Raw genomic sequence first — 12,333 nt, 5'->3', positions numbered from 1 at the left:
TGATTTTTTTGCCTGATTTAAGCCTATGGATAGACCACAACCTTTTACAGCATCTCATTATTTCCTTAGGATAGGTTCCTCAAAGTAGGAATCTAGATCATATTTCCAATTGCTAAGTAATTTGAACTGCTTCCAGTAGCTTGTCCATCTCACCATACCCTTTGCTGTCTTTGTCACCACACCCTCTATTATCCTTGCCAATTTGGAAATTTAAAAACTTCTATGTTTTAATTTGCATCTTCTTGATTGCTAATGAGGTTGTACCTTGCTCATAAATATATCAACTGTTTGTATTTTTCTAATTTTCTTTTCAGTTAATGCCCTTTACCTATTATTCCATTGGAATGTTAGTGTTATTTTTATTGATAAGAGTATAAAGAGCTTTCTATTTTTCTTTCCTGCTGAGCATCGACCCAGGTAGAAATTCCAATCTATAAACAACTTTTAAAGATTGACTTGGTTTCCACTTATTATTTCTCACATTTTTGCAACGGGACTGGCTGCCTTTCTTTACGGGGACTCTTTCCTATTTTACTTAAGAAATTGCTAACTTCTTTGAAGTTCCTTGCAGTTTGATAAAACAGTTCAACAATTTCATTCTAAAGCTCCCAAAATCATACTGTATTTACTACCAATAATATAAAAAACTGTTTTAATAAGCTTTGATTTTCCTAAGTTGTCAGGTAACTTGTGTTCAGCCAAGTTCACCCACCCCTGAAAAAGGTAACATCAACACTGGGCCAAATATACTAGGATATATAAAATGCACTCAAGTCGCACTCCATTTTTCTTTTTGACAAACATGAGTTTTTAAGCCAATGAACAGTCTGAATTTGTGTGTGTGTGATATTAACTTTCTTTTACTGTAGTTGATTCACAATGTTGTGTTCATTAACAGCCTGAAGATTAACTCTGACTCAGTTCCTCCCAGTGCTTCACCACAGAATACAAAAGGTTCCCAAATCCTCCAGTTTCTAACACAGAGATCCAGTGTGGAATGAAGAAAGCAAACGTATCATTCTTTAGCAGCTAAAGATGTTATACTGATCACAGCTAAGAAACTGGGGTTTCAACATGTGGGATGTGAAAATATTTGAATCTCTTCAGGACCTTGGAAGGGAAAAGAAATACACAAACAGCAAGGAAAAAGTATGGATGACAGCGATTATTCCTGGATAGAAAATGGCCACGTAACCCATTTGGTGAAGAGAGAGGAAAAAGGCAATTTATTGATCTGAGTGAACACACAGCAAAGGCCATTCCATGCAACCTCTCAAAGAGCTGAGATGAGCTTTCAATTTAGAAAAGCTTACTCTACTGCTGCTAAAGGTCGGGGTTCCCTGTTGACAAATCGAGCAAAGATTTGTTGACAAATCAAACGTTCATCAGAAGTTCTTCTACTGTGAATTGTCTGCTTCTACTTGATTTTCAGTTAATTGTGTATTAGGTGTCAGTGAAACGTAATAATCAGAACACAGCCTTAATTAGATACTATTTGATTTTGAAAATCAAAACAAAAATTGCTTTATATTTTTACAGTGATCATTGTTCAGACTTTGAAATAGAATGATGGGGTTTTCTATTTTGAAAAGAATTTAGAAAAATTTAGTACAACTCCACTTTTCTTGTTCTTTTTCCTGTTTTTTTGAGGATTTCATGATGTTATGGTTACTTTTTAATGAAAACTTTCAAACATAAACATAAAAGAAAAAAAATAGAATAATGAACCCCATATACCTATCACCAGGTCGAACAATGATCAAGATTAGGCCAGGCTTGATTCATCTATTTCCCATGCCCCCTTTCACACCCCCTTTTTTGGGGGGCGGGGGATGGGATCTTATTTAGAAGTAAACTTCAGCCGTCATGTCATTCCATTCCTACAGATTTCAGCAAGCATCTCTAAAACATATGGACATTTTCTTACCCAACCGTAATGCCACTAACATACCTAACAAAATTAATGATTACTTGGTACATCCCCAGTTCAGATTCTAATTGCCTAGATTTTCTCAGAAAGGTCTTTCATCAAATCAGGACCCAGACAATATCTGTTTGTATCATGTAGTTGTTTGGCCTTTTATTAAGTCTCTTTTAATTTTGAGAATATTTAGTCCTCCCTCCCTACCCCAACCCCACCCATTTTTGTTCTTGGTGGTGGTGGCGGTGGTGATGCTGATGCCATTGATCTGTTGAGGAGACCAGGTCAATGGGCTCCACCTCCATTTTAACTTTTTAACTGTAGAGGAAATAGAGGCTTAAAGAACTTGAGTGAATTCCCCCCAAAGAGGTAGTTAATCAATATACAGTAGATTCAGAGCTCCTAACCCCATTCTATCATGCCCTTTCCCATATATCATGTTGTCACGCTGTTTTACAGTATCTATGATTTCAGTGTTCTAGTGGTTCAGAAAATATTAGAAACATTTTAAACTTTATTTCTTCTATGTTTATTCACATTTAAAATTCCTACTATTTTCTAAAAGTTAGTCAGGATTTACAATTTGCAGCTCGCATTTCCCCAATGCCTGGCCCATTGAAGTTGCTCTATAAATGTTACTTTCTGAAAATATACCAAAACTAATTGAAAGACTTAAGTTATCAAAAATCAAAATAAAATAAAAACTCATAGCAGATTAATAAAAAGTACTAGTGCTTTGAATTTGAAGCAAAACTAGTCAAACAAAAATGCACCAAAAATTAAGATCAGGCATTAAAAACTCAGAAAACCTCAAAAACAAATTGATTTACAAAAACCTATTTTAGTTAAGCAGGGCTTGTAATTTTCTACTGGTGATACAATTAGTACATGAGATAAAATGTGATCATTAGTAGTTCATATGTTCCCAGGAAGCATGAAGGTAGAGAGAACACAAGGGAAATGAGGGCCAAAAACATATCTTCCCTCATCCCTTTCTTGCAGTCTCCAGAGAAGATGGAGTGAAGAAACAAAAACTTAAATCCATTTTAATGGCTCCAGCTTTGTCCTTTTTAATAAGTCAACCAACAAATCATTTTTTAAAAACGAGTTTTAGCTAATAAAGACTTTTATTTGCATATGCTGTATGCAATCTTCCTGAGTTCAAGAACTCTGATTAGGAATTGTTACTTTCAAACACCACAACTTCCTCACATAAAAACGAAAAATTCTTGGCCACATTTTCCCCTCAGTCCTTATAAGGCTGTTAAACCAGGGGTCACCTACCACTCACTGGAGTTTGTTTATTTCAGTCCTTAAATATATCTGAAGCAATTTAAAAATATGTGTTACAGTGGAATAGATTCTGCATGGTTGCTGCTGAATCTGTTTTTCTTTCTTTCATTTTTTTTTTTTTTTGAGAAGGAAGGAGCAAAAACACATTGTTTTGAAAAACATGTTTTTAAAATAATTTTATACATTGCAGATTTTGTAAATGATCATGTTAATTGTTGGGAAGGGGTTCCCAACCTTGTTAATGTCCCCTTCGCATTAGGCTTTTGTTCCCCAGCATTGAATATGTCATTTTCTCCCACAGACTGCATTTCTAGGGGTATAATTGCTGTCTCCATGTAAAAGACAACTCATGTGCATAAATTTCCACTCACTGAAACAAGACTGCCTCTCCTAATTTTAATGCAGATGTGATCCAGGGGGTAGAGTTACACTTACTTCCCCAAGCAAAATGAAACAGATTACACATTAAATATTGTCTTTGGAACCAGGTGCATAGAAACAACCAATTACCTAGACAGCTCATCAAGTCCTGATATGTTTACCACATTGTTTTTTGTTTTCTCTTTAAACATTTGGCAAATTATTCTGAGGCTTTCATTTCTCTATAATGAACAGAATATGCTTATTAATAAAGGCCCCTTTTGTGTGATTCACTAACAGTTGACTCACAAAAGCCTTTAAAGCCACGTTTGAAAGTTTCTGAACTGAACTTGAGTTCCTGTGAAGACAAAGCCTTATTACTAAGAAGAGGAGCAGTTCTGGCTCTTCTGCTTCTGGTTCTTCTTCTTTGCTACATAATTGATATCTAAAAATAATTTAAAGGAAGACAAGGGATGTGAATTCGTGAAGAAGAGAGATGGAGGAAGGTGCTTCTGTTTGTCCTTCAGATTTTTTTTTTTTATTGTTCATACTTAAAGGTTACAGTATCCATATTAATTTACCAGGTTTTGGTCACTGCTCATTCTACCATCTTGAATTTTTATGCATATCATTACTTCTCTAAGGTTTTTAATTAATTGAAAATGCTGATGAATTCAAGAGCTCTTTCAAGGCTGGTTTCTATTATTCCAAGAGACTTTACCACTTCCTGAAGAGGGGCTGTTTTAGATTTCCACAGCCATTAACCTCCCAAAGAAATGCAAAGAAGAAATAGAGTGGCATGGCAGCAAAGATGGAATTGGTCCACTAGGAAGGCTGGAGTCAGGGGGCTTTGTGGTGGGCATGCCTGACAGTGGACTGAGGGGACGGATGGTTGGGGATATAGGGAGGAAGAAGATGTTACTGGAAACTCCCGGAAAGGCTTGGTAAGTTGGGTGGTCCACCAGGACTAACTTGCTGAGAGTCACTCCTTAAACCTTGTAACCTCTGAGCTTCCTTTGGAAGTTAGGGGGAGCTCTAAGCACAGTAGGTGAAAACGTGCAACAGGAAAAATTCTGTATATGTGTGTATGTGACCAGGGAGCAGAAACCAAGTGTAAGCCTTATGTTTTTCTTTTTACTGAAATAATTTGAGACATTTTACAGAAGATGAAACTTACATAATGTGGGAGTAGAAAAAGAACGTGAAGTTATCAAGAATACTATTAGTTACCCTCATGCATTATGGTCAAATTGGAAGTTGGTACAAGGTCTATGAAGGGCAATTTGACATTGTATTGCAAAATTACAAATGCCCACACCCTTTGACCCTGCAATTCCATTCTAGGACTATTTCCCGCACATATCCTCACCCAACTGTGAAGTGATGTATGTGCAAGGTTTTCGTTGAAGTGCTATATGTAAAAATGCAAGGTTGAAAACCACCTAAATATCTATCAATAGGATAGTGAGTCCCTAAATTATGATACATACTTATAATAAGCCACTATGAAGCTTTAAAAATAATAAGGAAATTCTTGATGTATTGCTATGAACTGAGCTCCTCAATATAGTGGTAACTGGGGTGGGGGGGAGCAAACTTCAGGAAATTGGATCATATGCTACCATTTGAGTTTAAAAAGGAGAGATATACATCTATATTGGCTAGTATAATTGGACAAAAATTCTTGGAGATGGCAGGATGGGGGAGGATGGAAACAATAGAAAGACAGGGACAGGATAAGATGTTTCACTACTTTGAAAAGGAAAAAGTTCAGAGTTTAGAAGAAAAAACTGCTAGGTCTGGAGGGAGGCAGTCCTGGTTCTGATTACTGGTTCTAGCACTTTCTGACTCTATAACCTCAGTTTCCTCGTCTGTGAAATGGAGAAGATAATACCACCTGCCTCACGAGGGAGCTGAGGATATTAAATGAGGGATACATATAACCTGCAGTGCAGGAGGTACAGTGCCTGGGATATGTTCATTAAGTGCAGGTGGTCACCATTACTCTTCTCAGTAATAGTACCACCGGCTTTCTCACAAATAACTGGATATTTGGAGAAGAGGGTGGAAAATGGGTTATGGAAGTAATTTACTAAAACAGAGCATTTTCAGCTCCAAAGGAGTTTGCTGAAGGGATCAATATCATCAAAAGCATTTACAAAAAAAAAAAAAAAAAGCATTTACAGATCACGTCTCTGATACCTGGCATGCTTCTCTGCAGAATTAACAAATAAGGACCCTTTCCTGAGTTTCATATCATGCACCTCTCTTTCCAAGTTCTGATGGAAAATGGAAAGACGCTGATTGGTCTGGCTTGGGGCAAACAACAACATGTCTCAACTATGGAACTTTCTGTATTATTTCTGATTTTTTTTAAAGTGGGGCGAGAGAGGCTATTTTCTGTACTATCTACACGACTGTAGGCAGCAGGCTGGCTGGCTTTGCCCTGGGCAGGCAGTGAAGGAAGATGGTGTTCCTTGCAGAAATATAGAAGGTGTGGCTGAAAGGCTCAACTGACCTGTGAACTTAAGAAAGCAGAGAATGAGGTTGTCAAGCAAGTGGACACAACCTTGAATTTATGTGCCCCCAATCTCCAAGAGTCCAAAGATGGACTCCAAGTGGTCTTGAAAACGGAGAAATTATATGCAGAGGTGTGTTTGTATATGGTAATACGCATGTTCAGGGGAAAGCCATAACTTTACTCAGATTCTCAAAGAGGGCTGATCTCAAAAGGATTAGAAGCCCCTGCTAGAGTGGTGATGATAGTGCGATTCATCCAACATTGGGAACCTGAGGCCCACACAATAAAGGTTTTCCTAAAATAAACGTAAAGGATAAAAGAACGACTGCTCTTCTATAGTTGCTTCCTAAGCCGCTAAGCTTGTACTTTTGTTTTTGTTTTGCCATATTCACTTTTATTATTATTTGCTGAATAGTCTTCTTTAAATTTGTTCACTTTTAAAACTTAAATGCCTAGCTTAGCCTCATCCTATGCAAAAATATCTGTGAAATCATGGGTATATTGTGCCATGCGCAGTTTTTTTCCTAGTGTATGTTAGAAGAAATTTATTACTTTTAAAATTTAATGATGTTTGTATCATTTCCAAAATCATTTATTGCACGCACAGAGGTGGGCTTACAGCACTTTAGAAAACCCTGTCTCTAAGTATTCTAAAATTCACGTCACGCATTCAATTTTATAGGGGAGGAACCTGAGGCATGAGGCAATTAACGCAAATTAGAGATTCTAAGCAAATGGGGGAAAACTTTAAGTCAGGTACTGGGCAATGCTGTATCTGCTAATGACTCGGCCATGCTGTCTATCTCATTGCTATGCAGACAGTTTAAAGAGATTTTTAAATGCTCTCACATTTCTCCACTACCACATAAAGAGAATCGACTAGAGGAAAACCTTGATCAGTTTAATACTCTGGTAATGATCCCAGTAACTGAGGAGGGGGAGGGAGGAGCCAGTGAGTTTCTTTCTACTCAAATTCCATCTCATTTTTATTTTCTCTTAATGTTTTTTGAATCCCAAGTTCCAAAACCTGTCCCCTATTATGCAGTGCAAACGAGAACAGATGGGGAAAAGTTATGTTGGAAAGGGCTTTGGAGGGCCACAGAGAAGAGAAATATGACTACTCAATGTGTCACACACCAACTTGCAGCTGCCACCAGCCCTTCGACAAGACATGCTGCGTATGGAACCAGCCCGTGGCACTTGGAGAAGCAGGCTGACTATGGGAAGGGAGCGCAGTGAAAGAACAGTCGCTTTACTTGTGTTTCCTTGAAAATATGAATAAAGAGCGTAGCAGCAGCACAGCCAACAAAGGAGAAATAACTCCAGAGGCCAGCCTGGTAAACAGTGAGATGCACCCCCAAGTTTCCCAAATGTTGACGGAGAATCGGCTTTATCCTGCCTTTTTATATCAAAGCGATGCCTCAGCATTTTTCAAAGTCACCATTCAAGTTTTTACTCTGTCTAGGAATTCTTCTTGCAGCAGATCATGCTAGCTCACATGCATGATGGGGCCTTTCAACAAGTATTTTTCAGTGCTCACACGGTGCTTTTGAGTTCACTAAATATTTCAAGGGTGAGGCAGTTGATCTGGTATCAATTGGCAGGTCTGCCAGGTACTAGCTGCAACACCTCAGGCAAGTCACCTTCTCCGAGCCAGGGGTCCATCATCTATAAAACAGCTAACACGACTTACTTCTGAGGGTGCTGGTATTCGAGGTGATGTAGATAAATGCCTGGCACAAGGGCATTGCTCAATAAATGGCAACTATTATTATAGTGATTATCAGAAAACATGGAACATGTTCTCTCTCTTCTTTGAATTCAGTATAAAGATAATGAGAATATATATATATATGTGTATATGTATATACACATATATGGCTGAGAATCTCTGAGAATCTATGTTGAAAGTAATTATAAGGTTAACATAGTTTAAATTATTTGATCCAAATGGTGATCCAGGTCAAACAGACGTTACCTGTGAACAAATCTTCATGTTGTAAATACCTGTGTTATTAAGTCCTGCAGGGAATTCCTCTGCCACCGTGCCCATCTTTGTAGAGTTAGTATGCAGAGACTTTATATCATAGAGCACTGTTTTCCTCCCCAGGGTAGTTCATAAATTACCTAGATCAAAATCCCTATGGGGGCAGGGGGGATGTTAAAATGCAGTTTCCTGGGCCCACCTCAGACTACAGTTTCAACATCTCTAAGTTATGGAGTTCAGGGATCCCAATTTTAAATAAAAATGATGGTGATTCTTTTTTTTTTTCGCGGTACACGGGCCTCTCACTGTTGTGGCCTCTCCCATTGCAGAGCACAGGCTCCAGACGCGCAGGCTCAGCGGCCATGGCTCACGGTCTAAGCCGCTCTGCGGCATGTGGGATCTTCCCGGACCGGGGCACGAACCCGTGTCCCCTGCATCGGCAGGCGGACTGTCAACCACTGCGCCACCAGGGAAGCCCGATGGTGATTCTTAAGTACACTGAAATTGTAGAACCTCTTCCTAAAGCAACAGGAACAATGATCATTCTAATTTTGAGTCATTTCCAGCTACCTTCCCTCTCCCACCACACGCAGCCAGGCCCAGAAGTGTAGCAACTGCTTGTGAGACAGAGCCTTGGGTCTGGTTGTTCCAGCTTCTCTTCCCCATGCCTCTGTTCTCTTGCTTTGCATAGTGCTTAGTTAAGGCTGGACCATCATCAATACTCTCTTTGTCCACAGGAGACACTCGCTTGGTTATAGTTTGTTGTAAGAGGGTGGCCATTCATTCCAGTTTGCCTGTGCCAGCCCCAGAGTGCCCAGCATAGTTATTAAAGCGCTTCTTTTCATTTTTAAAAGTGTCCCAGTTTGAATGATTAATTATATTATTATCTTAGGTCTAGAGGAACTTTGACTAGCACCTGTAGGACACGAAAAAGGACTGGCAAAATATCTTAGACATGTTATTCTCCTGTAAGAAGGATAACCTTAAATACCATCAGCAACAATGAGGAGGTGCTTTGGGCTGAACTGACATAGGAACGATCAAAGAAAATTGTTTTCTTTCAAGTTATTCTATAAATTAGCATCAAGAAAAGAAAGGCTTGGAAAAGCTAGAACTCTAGACTGGTTAATATCTCCCCTCTCAATGAAGCAGCTGAGCAAAAACTCACAGATCTTGGCACCATATACAGTTAGATATTATTTACCTTTCTGCTTACTGGCTGTGACCCTGGGCAAGTTATTCAATCTCTCCGAACCTCACTTTAATCATGTGTGTGAAAGATAATAAGGCTACTTCAATTGTGAGGATTTCATGAAATATGTGTATAAAGTACCTGGCACCATGATTAGGTGCTCAATAGTGGTAGCTCTGCTATTATTCTTTCCATCAGGGCCACTCCACACTGTAATTCCACCAAAGAGACATGACTTTTAAAGTAACGAGTCCTTGCAAGAGGAGTCATGAGGGGGCTGTGGAAATGGGAATAGATTCTAGGATATGAAAACTTTCTTTCTTCCTCCTTCCATCTTTCTTTCTTCCTTCCTTCCCTTCCTTCCTTCCTTCCTTCCTTCCTTCCTTCCTTTCTTTCCTGACAAACTCAAAGTCACAAACTTTTTTTTTGGATGGAAAGAAAGTAAAGGGATAAAGGAATGAGTAGTGACAGAAGGCTGATCAAGAAAGGCATATTTATAATCCTGGGTGAGGTGAGAACAAAGGAAGAAAGAAGAAAAGGAAGGAAGGAAGGAAGGGAGGGAGGGAGGGAAGAGAGGGAGGAGAGAAAGAAAAAGAAAAGACGGTGATGAGATGCAATCACTAGTCAGCCAAAACCTGACTAGAATTTGGCCTGAGAACTTCTGTAAGGGGTGCTGCTAGATTTTTGCGGGGGCGTGGGTGGGGTGGGACATAGTCCATCCTATGGAAATGATGCTACTGTTCATCTAACTGTTGCCTCTCAGCTATCCAGACTGCTGTTTGGGTGGGCGGGTGGAGAAATACTATTCTGTTAAAACTAAGAGCTTTGAAGTGGAGACAAACACAATCTGGTAGTATTACAGAGGCATTATTCACCCTGATGACTCACTCTCTTTGGCTCCTGCACAGCAGAGAGAAGAAGTAAAATCAGTGACCTTGAAGATGTTGGCCAAGTATAGATCCAGCCTTAAGGCCTGATTTTTCAAATGATCACCTGTGTGTGTGTGTGTGTGTGTGTGTGTGTGTGTGTGTGTGTGGAGAAAGAGAGAGTGAGAGGGAGTGACAGTAGGGAATACATGTTAAAGAGTAAGAATGTATCGTGAGCAATTCTAAAGCCAATATAAAAACTCTTAATAGTTAAACAGCTAACACAAGTAAATAACAAGTACTTACAAGGAAATAACCATTGTGTGAGTAGGTCTCAGCTCAAAGCACTGAAATGGTAGTTCAGTGTAAGAACATTTAAAATAATCTTTCTTAGCTAGGAGTTGAATATGGAATCCAGTCCCAGTCCTGGATTCAAATCTCTCTCATCATTTCCATTCATCATGACTCCATGAATCCAGTTTGCTGAAGGTAATGTTTTCTGTTTTCCAAGCCACACACTGCTCAATGCTCAGAGCCCTACAGACAAAATTCAAACAGATTCAGTCCCCAGGCCTTTGACAACATGCAATGGAAAGCAGAAAATAATAAAAGGATGCATCAGAACATACAGATGTGCAGGCAGCTGCACAAATGGCAAACAGAGTCAGGGCATTAGACCAGATGGTCCCTGTGGGCTAGTGAAAAATTATTGACATGGAACCCAGCAATAGTTTCAGGTTGATAAAGGTAGGTAGTCTTGGAACGGTACATTGAATCCTCAAAGAAAAATAAAAGGAAAACCATGAAGTTATTTGAAGCTAATCCAAAAAAGGAGAACTGCAGGAGTTAAGTACTGAACAGCTAGAATAGAAAGGGTTTCAGTTACAGAGTGTGCTACATGGGAAAACCAGGGCATGTAGTGGATCACAGCATTGTAAATAAACCTTGAAGAATCTCAGACTGGTCACCATGGCTGTATAGACAAAGACAGAGAATTGGAATGAGAGGGTTATAAAAGATGGCTTAAAGGTAGACTTGAGACAACTAGCCTCATATAGCTCGTTCTTGGTGTAAATTTCCCAAAGTTTACAGTTATGTTTTGGGTTATATTTGTCCTTCAGTGTTTCTACTTTATATAACATTTTTATTTCTCTTGGGTGCATATAAGTTATAGGAAGTAAGGTGCTGTTTGCTCAGAATTCATAACTATACTTAAACAAAACACTCTTAGATCTTCTCTGCAATTAGCAGGAACCCAACTCAAAACAGCCCAACGAAAAGGGAGACTTTATTAAGAGAAAATTCATGCTTTTCCCAGATCCCAAGAACTGAAAAGTAGGTGGGTCTCAAAAACAACTGGAACTACACAAATACCATGAGTGTTCTCTATCTGCTGTCTTTGTTTTTCCATCAATCTGCTTCACTCCATCCTCTTGCTGACTGCTAACCTGCTGATGGCGCTCACCATTGAGTTAACTCAGGAAATACAATTGCCAACACCTTTCTTTCATTTCAAAAAGCAGCAAGACTGAGCTTGAATCTCTCAGTCTAATTCCAAACTCCTGGGGAAGGACCATGATTGGCTCATTTTGGGTTAAGTACCCCCCCACACCCCAAATGAACTAACTGTGCCCAGGGGGTCACATTATATTAACTTAGCTATCATCATAACAATCTTTGTTTAGGTATAAGGGACAGTCATACCTAGAAAAGGATGTTATTGTCTAGAAAAATGATATCTGTATATCAAGACGCTTTCAGCTAGAAGTAAGAGGATATTTATTATCTTACATAACAAAACAACTTGTCTGAAATTTGGTGAGTCTGAGATTCAAGTCAATTCAATTCAACCAATATTTATTGATCATCTTCTATGTGCCAGTATTTCTTTATGTGCTGGAGATGTTTGAGTGAATACAGCAGACAAAAATCCCTGTGGTTGGTTAATTCAGGGACTCAACAACATTAACAAGTTACCAGGGTTTTTGTTTTTTGGGTTTTTTTGGTTCACGGGCCTCTCACTGTTGTGGCCTTTCCCGTTGCGGTGCACAGGCTCCGGATGCGCAGGCTCAGCGGCCATGGCTCACGGGCCCAGCCTCTCCGCAGTATGTGGGATCTTCCTGGACCGGGGCACGAACCCGTGTCCCCTGCATCGGCAGGCGGACTCTCAACCACTGCGCCACCAGGGAAGCC

Source organism: Delphinapterus leucas, chromosome 8 (genome assembly GCF_059928025.1).
Source record: "Delphinapterus leucas isolate spDelLeu-1000000601 "Yukka" chromosome 8, BTC_Dleu_Yukka2, whole genome shotgun sequence".
Taxonomy (NCBI): domain Eukaryota; kingdom Metazoa; phylum Chordata; class Mammalia; order Artiodactyla; family Monodontidae; genus Delphinapterus; species Delphinapterus leucas.
This window is presented reverse-complemented; position numbering follows the sequence as displayed.